This window comes from Salmo salar, chromosome ssa05, assembly GCF_905237065.1.
Source record: "Salmo salar chromosome ssa05, Ssal_v3.1, whole genome shotgun sequence".
In the NCBI taxonomy this organism is placed as follows: Eukaryota; Metazoa; Chordata; class Actinopteri; order Salmoniformes; family Salmonidae; genus Salmo; species Salmo salar.
The window spans coordinates 61821513-61834335 of record NC_059446.1 but is presented as its reverse complement, the minus strand read 5'-3'; positions in this window follow the sequence as shown (position 1 = coordinate 61834335).

Here is a 12823-nt window from a genome sequence, read left to right as displayed (position 1 = left end):
CGTCAACACCATTGAGAACCTGAAGGATGTAAAATATGCCGGGATGCAACAGCCAGCTTGCCTCAGCCGTGGCGAACCTGAAGAATATATTTTCAGGTATGTTCAGCTGCACACATGCCACTTGATTGGGAACTATTATTGTTGGCTTGCATAACATTTTATGTGACATTGTACATTTACAGTTGAAGTCGGAAGTTTACATACACTTAGGTTGGAGTCATTAAAACTTGTTTTTCAACCACTCCACAAATTTCTTGTTAACAAACTATAGTTTTGGCAAGTCATTTAGGACATTTACTTTGTGTATGACACAAGTAATTTTTACAACAATTGTTTACAGACAGTATTTCACTTATAATTCACTGTATAATAATTTCAGTGGGTCAGAAGTTTACATTCACTAAGTTGACTGTGCCTTTAAAAAGCTTGGAAAATTCCAGAAAATGATGTCATGGCTTTAGAAGCTTCTGATAGCCTAATTGACATCATTTGAGTCAATTGGAGGTGTACCTGTGGATGTATTTCAAGGCCTACCTTCAAACTCAGTGCCTCTTTGCTTGACATCATGGGAAAATCAAAAGAAAAAAAAAGATTAAGTCTGGTTCATCCTTGGGAGCAATTTCCAAATGCCCGAAGGTACCACGTTCATCTGTACAAACAATAGTACGCAAGTATAAACACCATGTGACCATGCAGCCGTCATACCGCTGAGGAAGGAGAGGCGTTCTGTCTCCTAGAGATGAACGTACTTTGGTGCGAAAAATGCAAATCATTCCCAGAACAACAGCAAAGGACCTTGTGAAGATGCCGGAGGACACAGGTACAAAGTATCTATATCCACAGTAAAACGAGTCCTATATCGACATAACCTGAATGGCTGCTCAGCAAGGAAGAAGCCACTGCTCCAAAACCGCCATAAAAAAGCCAGACTACGGTTCAACTGCACATGGGGACAAAGATCGTACTTTTTGGAGAAATGTCCTCTGGTCTGATGAAACAAAAATAGAACTGTTTGGCCATAATGACCATCGTTATGTTTGCAGGAAAAACCGTGAAGCACGGGGGTGGCAGTATCATGTTGTGGGGGTGCTTTGCAGCAGGAGGGACTGGTGCACTTCACAAAGTAGATGGCATCATGAGGGAGGAAAATGATGTGGATATATTGAAGCAACATCTCAAGACATCAGTCAGGAAGTTAAAGCTTGGTCGCAAATGGGTCTTCCAAATGGACAATGACCGCAAGCATACTTCTAAAGTTGTGGCAAAATGGCATAAGGACAACAAAGTCAAGGTATTGGAGTGGCCATCACAAAGCCCTGACCTCAATCCAATAGAAAATGTCTGGGCAGAACTGAAAAAGCGTGTGTGATCAAGAAGGCCTACAAACCTGAGTCAGTTACACCAGCTCTGTCAGGAAGAATGGGCCAAAATTCACCCAGTTTATTGTGGAAGCTTGTGGAGGGCTACCTGAAACTTTTGACCCAAGTTAAGCAATTTAAAGGCAATGCTGCCAAATACTAATTGAGTGTATGTAAACTTCTGACCCACTGGGAATGTGATGAAAGAAATAAAAGCTGAAATAAATCATTCACTCTACTATTATTCTGACATTTCACATTCTTAAAATAAAGTGGTGATCCTAATTGACCTAAAACAGGACATTTTTACTCGGATTAAATATCAGGAATTGTGAAAACAGAGTTTAAATGTATTTGGCTGAGGTGTATGTAAATTTCAGACTTCAAATGTACAATGTATTTGTGTAATAATATTTATCCTACTTTCCTGTGCAGTGACTGAGGTTAATGATAGAGCAAGCCGGGCTACTGGAGGGCCACCACAAGCTGATGAACCTGGAGTGCTCATGGAATGACCTCATGTATGATCAGTACCGCATGGGCAGCAAGAACATGCACAACATGAACCTCATTCGAAACTAATTTGGCAGGGTGGAGGGCCTGTCGGACGACCTGGTCAAGCAACTGTGGTTAGTGCTGCAGCGCGCCATGGGCAAGGCTTCCCAACACATTACAACACCTTGAAAGGTTCTTCAAGCTCTACCACAAAACTGTGTCCGTGAGGGTGCAGGACCTGACTAAAGAGGACCTGATGGCCAAAAAGGTTGTGTACCGCTTCACCTGGGTCCTCAATTCATATTTACAAAAGTGCGTCTATTCTGCACTCTCTATGACTCATGTAGCATCAGTGATATCTGGGCACCAGTCAAATCATACCTTTCTATTCTAATGTTTCTGACAGTGGTTGCAACTACAGTAGATGCACAATAACAAATCAAATCAAATTGTATTTGTCACATGCGCCGAATACAACAGGTGTAGACCTTATAGTGAAATGCTTACTTACAATCCAAATAATCTGGGTAGCCATTTGATTAGATGTTCAGGAGTCTTATGGCTTGGGGGTAGAAGCTGTTTAGAAGCCTCTTGGACCTAGATTTGGCACTCCAATACCGCTTGCTGTGCGGTAGCAGAGAGAACAGTCTATGACTAGGGTGGCTGGAGTCTTTGACAATTTTTAGGGCCTTCCACTGACACCACCTGGTATAGTAGTCTTAGGTGGCAGGAAGCTTGGCCCTGGTGATGTACTGGGCCATACGCACTACCCTCTGTAGTGCCTTGCAGTCGGAGGCTGAGCAGTTGCCATACCAGGAAGTGATGCAACACGTCAGGATGCTATCGATGCTGCAGCTGTAAAACCTTTTGAGGATCTGAGGACCCATGCTAAATCTTTTCAGTCTCCTGAGGTGGAATATGTTTTGTCATGCCCTCTTCACAACTGTCTTGGTGTGCTTGGACCATGTTAGTATGTTGGTGATGTGGACGCCAAGGAACTTGAAGCTCTCAACCTGCTCCACTACAGCCCCATCGATGAGAATGGGGGTGTGCTCGGCCCTCTTTTTCCTGTAGTCCACAATCATCTCCTTTGTCTTGATCACGTTGAGGGAGAGGTTGTTGTCCTTGCACCACACGGTCAGGTCTCTGACCTCCTCCCTATAAGGCTGTCTCAGGTTTTTTTCCCCAGGGTCCTTAGCTTAGTGATGAGCTTTGAGGGCGCTATGGTGTTGAACACTGGGCTCTAGTAAATTAATAACATTCTCACATAGGTGTTCCTTTTGGAAAGGGCAGTGTGGAGTGCAATAGAGATTGCATCATCTGTGGATCTGTTGGGGCGGTATGCAAATTGGGTCTAGGGTTTCTGGGATAATGGTGTTGATGTGAGCCATGACCAGCCTTTCAAAGCATTTCATAGCTACAGACGTGAGTGCTATGGGTCTGTAGTCATTTAGGCAGGTTACATTAGTGTTCTTGGGCACAGGGACTATGGTGGTCTGCTTGAAACATGTTGATATTACAGACTCAGACAGGAAGAGGTTGAAAATGTCAGTGAAGACACTTGCCAGTTGGTCAACGCACGCTCTGAGTACATGTCCTGGTAATCCGTCTGGCCCTACGGCCTTGTGAATGTTGACCTGTTTAAAGGTCTTACTCACATCGGCTGTGGAGAGCATGATCACATAGTCATCCGGAACAGCTTATGCTCTCATGCATGTTTCAGTGTTATTTGCCTCGAAGCGAGCTTAGAAGTTATTTAGCTCGTCTGGTAGGCTCGTGTCACTGGGCAGCTCTCGGCTGTGCTTCCCTTTGTAGTCTGTAATAGTTTGCAAACACTGCCACATCCAATGAACGTCGGAGCCGGTGTAGTACGATTCGATCTCAGTCCTGTATTGATGCTTTGCCTGTTTGATGGTTCATCGGAGTACATAGCAGGATTTCTTATTAGCTTCCAGGTTAGAGTTCAGCTCCTTGAAAGCGGCAGCTCTACCCTTTAGCTCAGTGCGAATGTTGCCTGTGGTTGTGGTATGTACGTACAGTCACTGTGGTGACGACGTCTTCGATGCACTTATTGATGATGCCAGTTACTGATGTGGTGTACTCCTCAATGCCATCGGAAGAATCCCGGAACCTATTCCAGTCTGTGCTAGCAAAACAGTCTTGTAGTTTAGCATCCTTCATCTGACCACTTTTTTATAGACCGAGTCACTGGTGGTTCCTGCTTTAATTTTTACTTGGAATCAGGAGGATAGAGTTATGGTCAGATTTGCCAAATGGAGGTTGAGGGAGAGCTTTGTACGCATCTCTGTGTGTGGAGTAAAGGTGGTCTCGAGTTTTTTCCCCTCTGGTTGCACATTTAACATGCTGATAGAAATGAGGAAAAATGTATTTAAATTTCCCTGCATTAAAGTCCCCGGCCACTAGGAGCGCCACCTCTGGATGAGCGTTTTCCTGTTTGCTTATGACGGTATTAAGCTCAGTGAGTGCGGTTTTAGTACCAGCATCGGTCTGTGGTGGTATGTAGACAGTTAGGCAGATAGTTTGGATTAGTGCCCAGATATCACTGATTGGTGTTACAGTACATGAAAAAATATATATACATATTGGGTTATTATTTTTGATGATATATTGTATCGTTTTGAGAATATTGTAATATTATTTTGCGCTAGTTGGCTGTACCTACACAAAACTGCAACATTTTCCCCCATCTTTTCAGCATTTCCATGACTGATCAAAACTCATTTTCTTATGGCTCTCTGCAGAAAACAATATGGTGAGCATTATGTTTGGAACGCAATAAAATCACAGTATCGAATTGCAATAAATATAGAATAGGAGAGTGGGGACACACAATTGTAAATGGTTTAGATAGGGTTTTACATGAATCAAAGGGCAGTGCACATTCACAGAATGCAACCAATGTCAAAGATAAACAAATAGATTTCTTCCTTCAGTCATGCTTCTACTAAAACTCCAGATCTAACTGGATGGTATTCTGTCAGTTGCTAGTTCTTAGCAGAACTCCTTTTCTAATGATAATGCTAGCTACTGTAGCTAGCTATGGCTCCATAACTTTACCTAGTCAATTTCAGTAGCTAGCATCAGACTCCAATGTTACTTACAAACTCTTAATTACAATGACTTGGACAATAGCTTCCAAAAACATTCAAAATAAAAAACAAATAATGCTACCTAGCCATAAAAGAAAGACATGTAAACTTAGCAGCCATGAGAGCTAACAGCTGGGCTTCTTTGGTGGACATTGCACAATCAGTCTCAGCTGTAACCTGGTTGTGCTTATCGTGATTGGGGAAAAAGGAAAATGACCCTACCACCTGTTAGCCCTCTCTAAAAAAACACCACACATTCTACTATTTAACCCTACCTAGTCCTACTCCAGACAAACAGTCTGAGAGGACATAACACTACCACTCAACACCTCATGCAGCTGTTCTGCAGTAAATCCTCGCAATCCCAAGTTCTTCTCTGCCGCTGCCACTACAACCTCTATTTTCTGTGTGTTTCGATTCATTTCTGCAGTACAGTTAACAACCATGGCTATGAATGCTAAAAAGCCCACCTTACTGAAGCACATATTCTTCACTCTCTCTTGATCTCTGCCTACTCACAGGAATCCTCTCAGGTTCCCTCACCCTGTACCCATCTTCCTCTAGTACTCTCTTCACTGCTTTGGCATATGATACTTTTTGTACTTCTCTAACCCTGGAAACCTCAAGCTGCCTTTCTTTCTCTGGACACCTCTGATCTATACGCCCCATGATCACCCCCACAACTAACACACAACTTTCTCCACCGATACCATACATTCCTTAGTCTCATGCCCTCCTACACACTGCTGCAATATGGCCATAACCTTGACACCTAAAACCCTGTAATATCTTCAGAACATAAACTCTAACAGGATAACTGACACTTCCTACCTTGACCTTATCTGGTAATGATTCTGCATCAAAACTCAGCATGACAGATAATGTCTTCTCAGTTTCCCCACCAGATCTCCGTCTCATCAAGTGGCGGGCGTCAGACACCGGGATCTTCAATTCCAACTGCTCCTCCTTAACACCTAACTGTAATGCCACACCCGTTATCACTCCTCTCAACGTCGCCCTGCTCCATAGAGCAAAGCATGTCACAATTCTTGTCCCTAATCTCAAAATCCGGAGCACCCTCTCCCTCTGGGTGGAAGAAACACAATAAATCCTCACGAGTCCACTCAGAGTTACCTTCACCATCTCAACAATCCCCAACCTCGCCTCCACCCAACCTGACACCACATATGGATCAACCAAACAGCAAGGATCCATTCTCTACAAATCTTACTCCAACAAAATCATCTTTATCATCCTTGGGATGAGGCCCGAAAGCCGTTGGTACTTCACCCTCACTCTCAACAAGTTCCATCTCTGAACTACTGGAGCACATTTCCTTGTTTTTGCACTTGACGCCCACCTTCCTCCCCTTACTACTTCCCACTGCACTCAACTTTGTCTCAGCAATCATCACTGCACCTGCCACCACCTTTAATTAATCTTCACTCTCGTCATGTTCCATTTCCTCCTGAAGCTCTTCCAAAAGTTGTGTGATCCTCCATCCCATATTCACTCAAAAAAATATTCCATGTCTTTTTTTTTATTGTCCATTTTCTCCTTCACCAGATCTCTCAGAAGGCCTGTGCAATCCCCCACTCCATGTTAATTCATAAATTACTTTCTTCCTTATTTCTAAAACACTGCCAACAGTCTGAGCGTACGAAATTGAAATGCGCAGCTGTACAGATGCAATTATTGCTTGTAATTATTAAGTTGGAAGTTTGCAAACGCGATTACAACTACAGGGGCATTGCCTGTGGAACATGCTGAGAAGAATGTCCAGAGATCCAGTCACCAAATCATTAAAATGGCAGAATCACTCAGGGTTTGACAGTCTTGACAGAGCACACCAAGCACACCAAGAAGAAGTCCTTCCAATCCTGGACTGTATTGTGTGTTATCTGCAGGTTGTTTCCATGGTTAGGCCTGTATAACATAATGGCCCTCTAGAGATGAGACTGAAAAATGAAAATCAATACCATGTCACAGCAGACTCCCAAAACGTTCCATACACACTGTCAAGTCAACTAAAGGTAAACTTCCTAATAGGAAAGGAGGATCAAATTGCTCTTTACTGTCTTAAAAAAAAAGGCTTGTTACCACCACCTACATAGGGTGTACCGGAGTCAGATTACATAAGCCAGAAATGTTAAATCTTGCGCATGCTTTGCTGACAAAAGGGTGGGGGATTTGTCATCAGTTTTGTCTGAAAGGTTGAGGGATAGCAATTAGGGCATAAGATACAAGCCGTATTGCGGAATATCCGCACTATAGCGCAATTGAAATGAAGGAAGTGTTCCCACATTCATGTCGGCTCAATCAGAAATTACCTTAACATTTCAAACACGCTAGGGGGCCAGCAGGTAGCCTAGTGGTTAGAGGAGCGCCAGCAACTGCAGGTTGCCAGTTTGAATCCTGGGTCCGACGGGAAAAATCTGACAGGAAGTGAGCTGACAACTGGATGTTTATTGCTGGTATCAAATCTTTGAGGCCTTTGCCTGCCATTGATCAAGGCACTTAACCCCTCACAATAACAACTCCCCGGGCCCCAAGTCTCTCCAAAACCTGTAAGAGGGGATGGGTTAAAAGCAGAGGTCAAGTTTCAGTTGGACCTTGTGTGCAATTGACCAATAGTGACCTTAATCTTACAAGATACGTATTGAATATAGCCCCTAGATCTCAGTTTGTTGGAAATACAAAGTATTATGGAACTAAATCAACTTCATCATCTTGATGAATATTGAGTGACAATTTGAATAAAAATTGTCTCATGTTGATATAATCTGTGTGGGAAAGAATGGAAACTCACCCAAGTGGCACAGAGCCAAGAACAAACCTTCAGGAGCACAGATTTTGTTCCACTCTCTATGACCAATAATTAACCTGGGTTAATCATCTGACGATCCTCCAAAATAGCTCTGTCATTCCTGTCTTTCATAGGTCTGTTACAACAGAGCAAGCAATGTCTTATCTTGTGTAAGAAAAAAGATGTGACGCAAAAGTTGGAAAAATAGTACACACACAAACAGCTTCCTGTTCTCATACTTCCAGTATGAGGTTTGATGACTATAGTATTAACATATAAACCCAGAGCGTGAACTCAGTATAAAAAATGGGAACAGTTGCCAAAGAGCCTACAGATAGCTGTGTAACTTCAAGCACTCATATAGTACTGTCCTGTCTTCTTCAGTACTGTATGCTCTGGGGTAAACCGAATGCAATTCCCTGAGGGCTCCCTGTGCCAGAAGCTGCGGACGATCCTGTCTGGAGGAGTCACACCTGCCACAGATCAAATGAATGCCAAGTTGAATTTGAAATGACAGTCTATTTCTGTGGGGACAGGGGACAAATGGATGAAAACATATATATTCCCCACACAACCCAACATGTGACAACAGACACTACCAGAAATCCCTGTTCCTAGTCCTATGGAAAATTATATGGAAGATTCCACTTACAGGAAACAGGCTTAAGATAGCTTGGATTCTATTTTGTTTGTTGTTGTGTCAGGAACAGTTTGTGACTGTCAGGTCCTATGTAGTATATTCTTCAATAATACTCTATATTTAAATGTTTGATGTGTAGCAGGCTCAAGGGTGTGGGGTTTCCACGTCACCAAGTTCAATAATAAAGCACGCACCACTAGAATACACATGGGGAGTTTATTAGGGATTTTTGAACACTGGGGAAAAGGAGGGAATTCACCAACTATTTCACAGTTCACAAACCGGTCTCTCTTCTCCCGGTCTCTCTTCTCCCGGCCTCTCTTCTCCCGCTCTCTCTTCTCCCGCTCTCTCTTCTCCCGCTCTCTCTTCTCCCGCTCTCTCTTCTCCCGCTCTCTCTTCTCCCGCTCTCTGCCCCTTTGTGCAGGCTGCCTCCTCCTTTATCGCCAAGCACTCCCTGGCTTAATGATCCACAGCCTCGCCTCGTTGGGGCAGGACGTCCATATAAGGCTCGGGGGTGGAGCCAGGGGGGCTGCAAGACATCTCCTCTAAATAACCACTCCCCTCACCTCTCCCTGCCACAGATGGTTGTCATGTCGAAAGACGCTACCACTGCACTACAACATGATTGGTCTTCAGATGGTGGTTATGGACCTTCAAAATGAATATTGATTTGAAGTTTTGGTAACACCTTATTTGACATTTACATTACATTTACATTTTAGTCATTTAGCAGACGCTCTTATCCAGAGCGACTTACAGTAGTGACAGCGTCAGTATAACATGGGCATGGCAGGATCATTTTGATGTGAGTTACACATCCTACAAAACTGTCCCCAGTTGTGTCCATGGGAGATGAGGATATGAAGTGCCATGCTGGGCTAATAGTGCTAATAGTCAGACTGGCCATTAACCTGTTATGACATTAAGCTCATTGAAGGATGATTGAAATGGTAAATGGCCTGTAATCCAAAATGAGACTGCATTTTATCACCAGCAGGATTTCATTACCAGACAAAAGAACAAAATAAACTCCAAAGAGAAAGTAGGTGCATCTCACTCTAACATGGCTCCTCGTCTCCTTTCCTTACTGCATTGACATGAAAGAACAGACAAATGATGACTACCAGGAGTTAACTTTCACCTATCCAGTTCATTCACATAATTTCAGAAAGGAAAGGAGACAGGGAGAGGAAGGTTCTCATATCTTTCCCCCTTTTTCTTTCCAATAGTCACATCACTGCTAGTGGTATACAAATATTAAGTTAGCTCCATGGGTATCTGTCTCTCAGTCATGTATGGTCAGGGCCTGATTACGAAATGGGCCCTGGGCCCCTGACCTATCCCCCCCAACCCCCCAGATAGCATATGATAGCAAAATGTGTAGAATAGCAGGAAATTAGCTTTAAAACTACAAAATTCTCTCTCAGCCTCATGGCAAAATGGGAACAATAGCAGGAAATTAGCTTTAAAACTGCAACATTTTCTCTATGACCCATGGCAAAAGTGTAGAATTGCAGGAAATTATCTTTATTACCCTCATGACAAGAATAGCATTATAAAACTGCAACAACAAAAAAATGTGGTACTCAAATACAGTAGTCCAGGCCTGTGTATGGTAGTATTCAGTGCTAATGTGATGCAGACAGCAGTTTGAGCAAACTGCCTCCAACAACTTGCTTTATCAGAAATGTTTGAAACATTTTCAAGATAATTAGCGGTCTTAATGTTGACATCTGCAAGCTAGAAAATGTCTCCATGCGGAAATAGATAGATAGATAGATCTATGTTTTACTCCCCGTACCTGCTTCGTCTCTCCAGCGTCAATTCCATGTGACAGAGGCTTCTGCATTCTGTCACATGGAATTGACGCTGGAGAGACGAAGCAGTTACGGGGAGTAAAACATTTAATAAAGAAGGGACATGGAACCAGACAGGAACCGAGTCAGCAAACTAATAATACAGTCAAAAAACTATTAATGCAGAAGCGGGGAACAGAGCTGGGGAACTGACAAATATAGGGGAGGTAATAACAGGTGATGAGTGAGTCCAGGTGAGTCCAATATCGCTGATGCGCGTGACGAGGGAAGGCAGGAGTGCATAATGGATGATAGGAGTGCTTGATGCAGGGGATGCAGGGTGGGGGGGGGGGGGCGAGCGGGAGCAGACGTGACAGATAGACAGATAGACAGATCGATAGATAGATAGATAGATAGATAGATAGATAGATAGATAGATAGATAGATAGATAGATAGATAGATAGATAGATAGATAGATAGATAGATAGATAGATAGATAGATAGATAGATAGATAGATAGATAGATAGATAGATAGATAGATAGATAGATAGATAGATAGATAGAATTAGTGGCATGTTCTCACCTGTGTGTGTAATTGACAGGATATAACTTTGCTCAGAGAATAATGACCATCCACAGTGTGTGAATCCTTGTGTGTATTTATAGCCATTATGAATAATAGATATGATTCTTAAAAAGGGGAGAGAAAAAGAGGAAGGGGTGAGATTAGGTGACACAACAGTGGCAGGCTTAATGAGACGTCACTGAGACATCAACGAGGCCCATGAGAGGCATAAAGCTGTCTACACGCTTTTGATGTCCGACTGAATCCCTCTCTCTTATTCTCGCAGTACTAAAGTCAATGAGATGTTCAATGCACATTGCTTACCTCACAATCAGGAATAACGTATTTTTTTGAAGATGTCTCTCAGGAGATGTTCCTCCACACTGGGATTTCTTTCATTAAGGTTACTGTGGGTTTGAATCCTTTCATGACTTTCAGACAGTTAACTGAAAATGTCTACCTTTAACATTGGCAGTGTTCCGTTTCTAGATTGATTTTGCAACGGTGGAGATAAAACTATATATGTTGGGATCACCTGGTCATATATGACAGTATATGTACAGTATAGTTAAATGGTAATTTTCTTTGCAGGTTAAGCAGATTTCTTCAACACACAGCACTATCAGATTTTTTATTTATTTAACTAGGGCAAGTCAGTTAAGAGCAAACTCTTATTTACAATGACGGCCTAGGAACAGTGGGTTAACTGCCTTGTTCAGGGGAAGAACAACAGATTTTTACCTTGTCAGCTCGGGGATTCGATCTAGCAACCTTTCGGTTACTGGTCCAACGCTCTAACCACTAGGTTACCTGCCACCACAAAATGAGCTCTCTCCATTTCATGATTTTCTAAGGCCTTATACAAACCCCAAAACACTTTTTGAAGAAATGCTCTCTCTCCCCTTGCTGAGTCTACAGAGACATTAAACTGCAAACCAACAAAAAAAAAAACTTTTAAACAAGTATTTTACCCCATCTGAATTGTCAATGACATAAAAAAAACTTTCTTCAGTCCCTTGGTAAATCTAATTGCTAAATGCTGACTCAATGTTCACCTTGGCCAGAGCTTCTCTCTCCTCTACCTGGCATCAGGCCTAATCAGGTTCTCAGCAGGTGTTAGTTGGGGCTGGCAGTAGCCTGGACTCCCTGGGAAGAGTGTAGGGACAGCAGGCCATACAGAAACACACATCTACTTCATGCCAGAGCTGAGTAGGCTGGTACACTCTACACTGTAGCAGCATCTGGTAGTTTTCGAGTTCAGTACATATAATTAGGTGTTCACAGCAAAGCTGTGAAACCTATTGTTATTCTTAGATTATCAAATAACTCAAGCATAAATTGGTAACTATTTTTCCAATTTGGCACACAGAAACTACTGGTCATAAGTAACCATAGGACCAAATGACACGGAATGTAGACCCATGGTACGTCTTAAATTTGTTTGAGAAAGCTAAGGGATTGGTCAAAAATATTGCTGAGGTATTGATAAATCAGGAAATCAGATTTTACGTGTCCATTTAAATCCTTTGTAAATCCACTTCACAATGGCCTATCAAGTCAAAACATTTTAGGGTCAACAAAGACATTAACATGATGAACCATGTTACGTTTGGCATTGATATCCTAAATAATAAGGAAACTATTAACAATTCACTTTTTTGACTATGTAATGCTCATATGCTGACCAAACCGCTCACGTCGCGTGCACGAGCATTGCAAAATAAATGTACACATACATGTTATTCAATCATTACACCCACACTGCTCGCGCACGTCAACGAGTGTCCGCGTAGCTAGACGCTAAAATAGAACTTGGTTCTATTTGTGACACTTGACGCACTGCAAGTCCCGCCTCTCCCATCTCCTCATTGGTTTTTAGGAGCATATACCCACATGCCATCTCCTCATTGGCTTTAAGGGGCATACACCCACGTGGGTGATTGAAAGATGAACTGAGGTTCACACTCCAGTCCAGTTGGTAGTGGTATTGCAACTTAAATTAGGTTGCCAACCACCATATAAAGTCCAAAGAAGAAGAAGATGCCTGAATC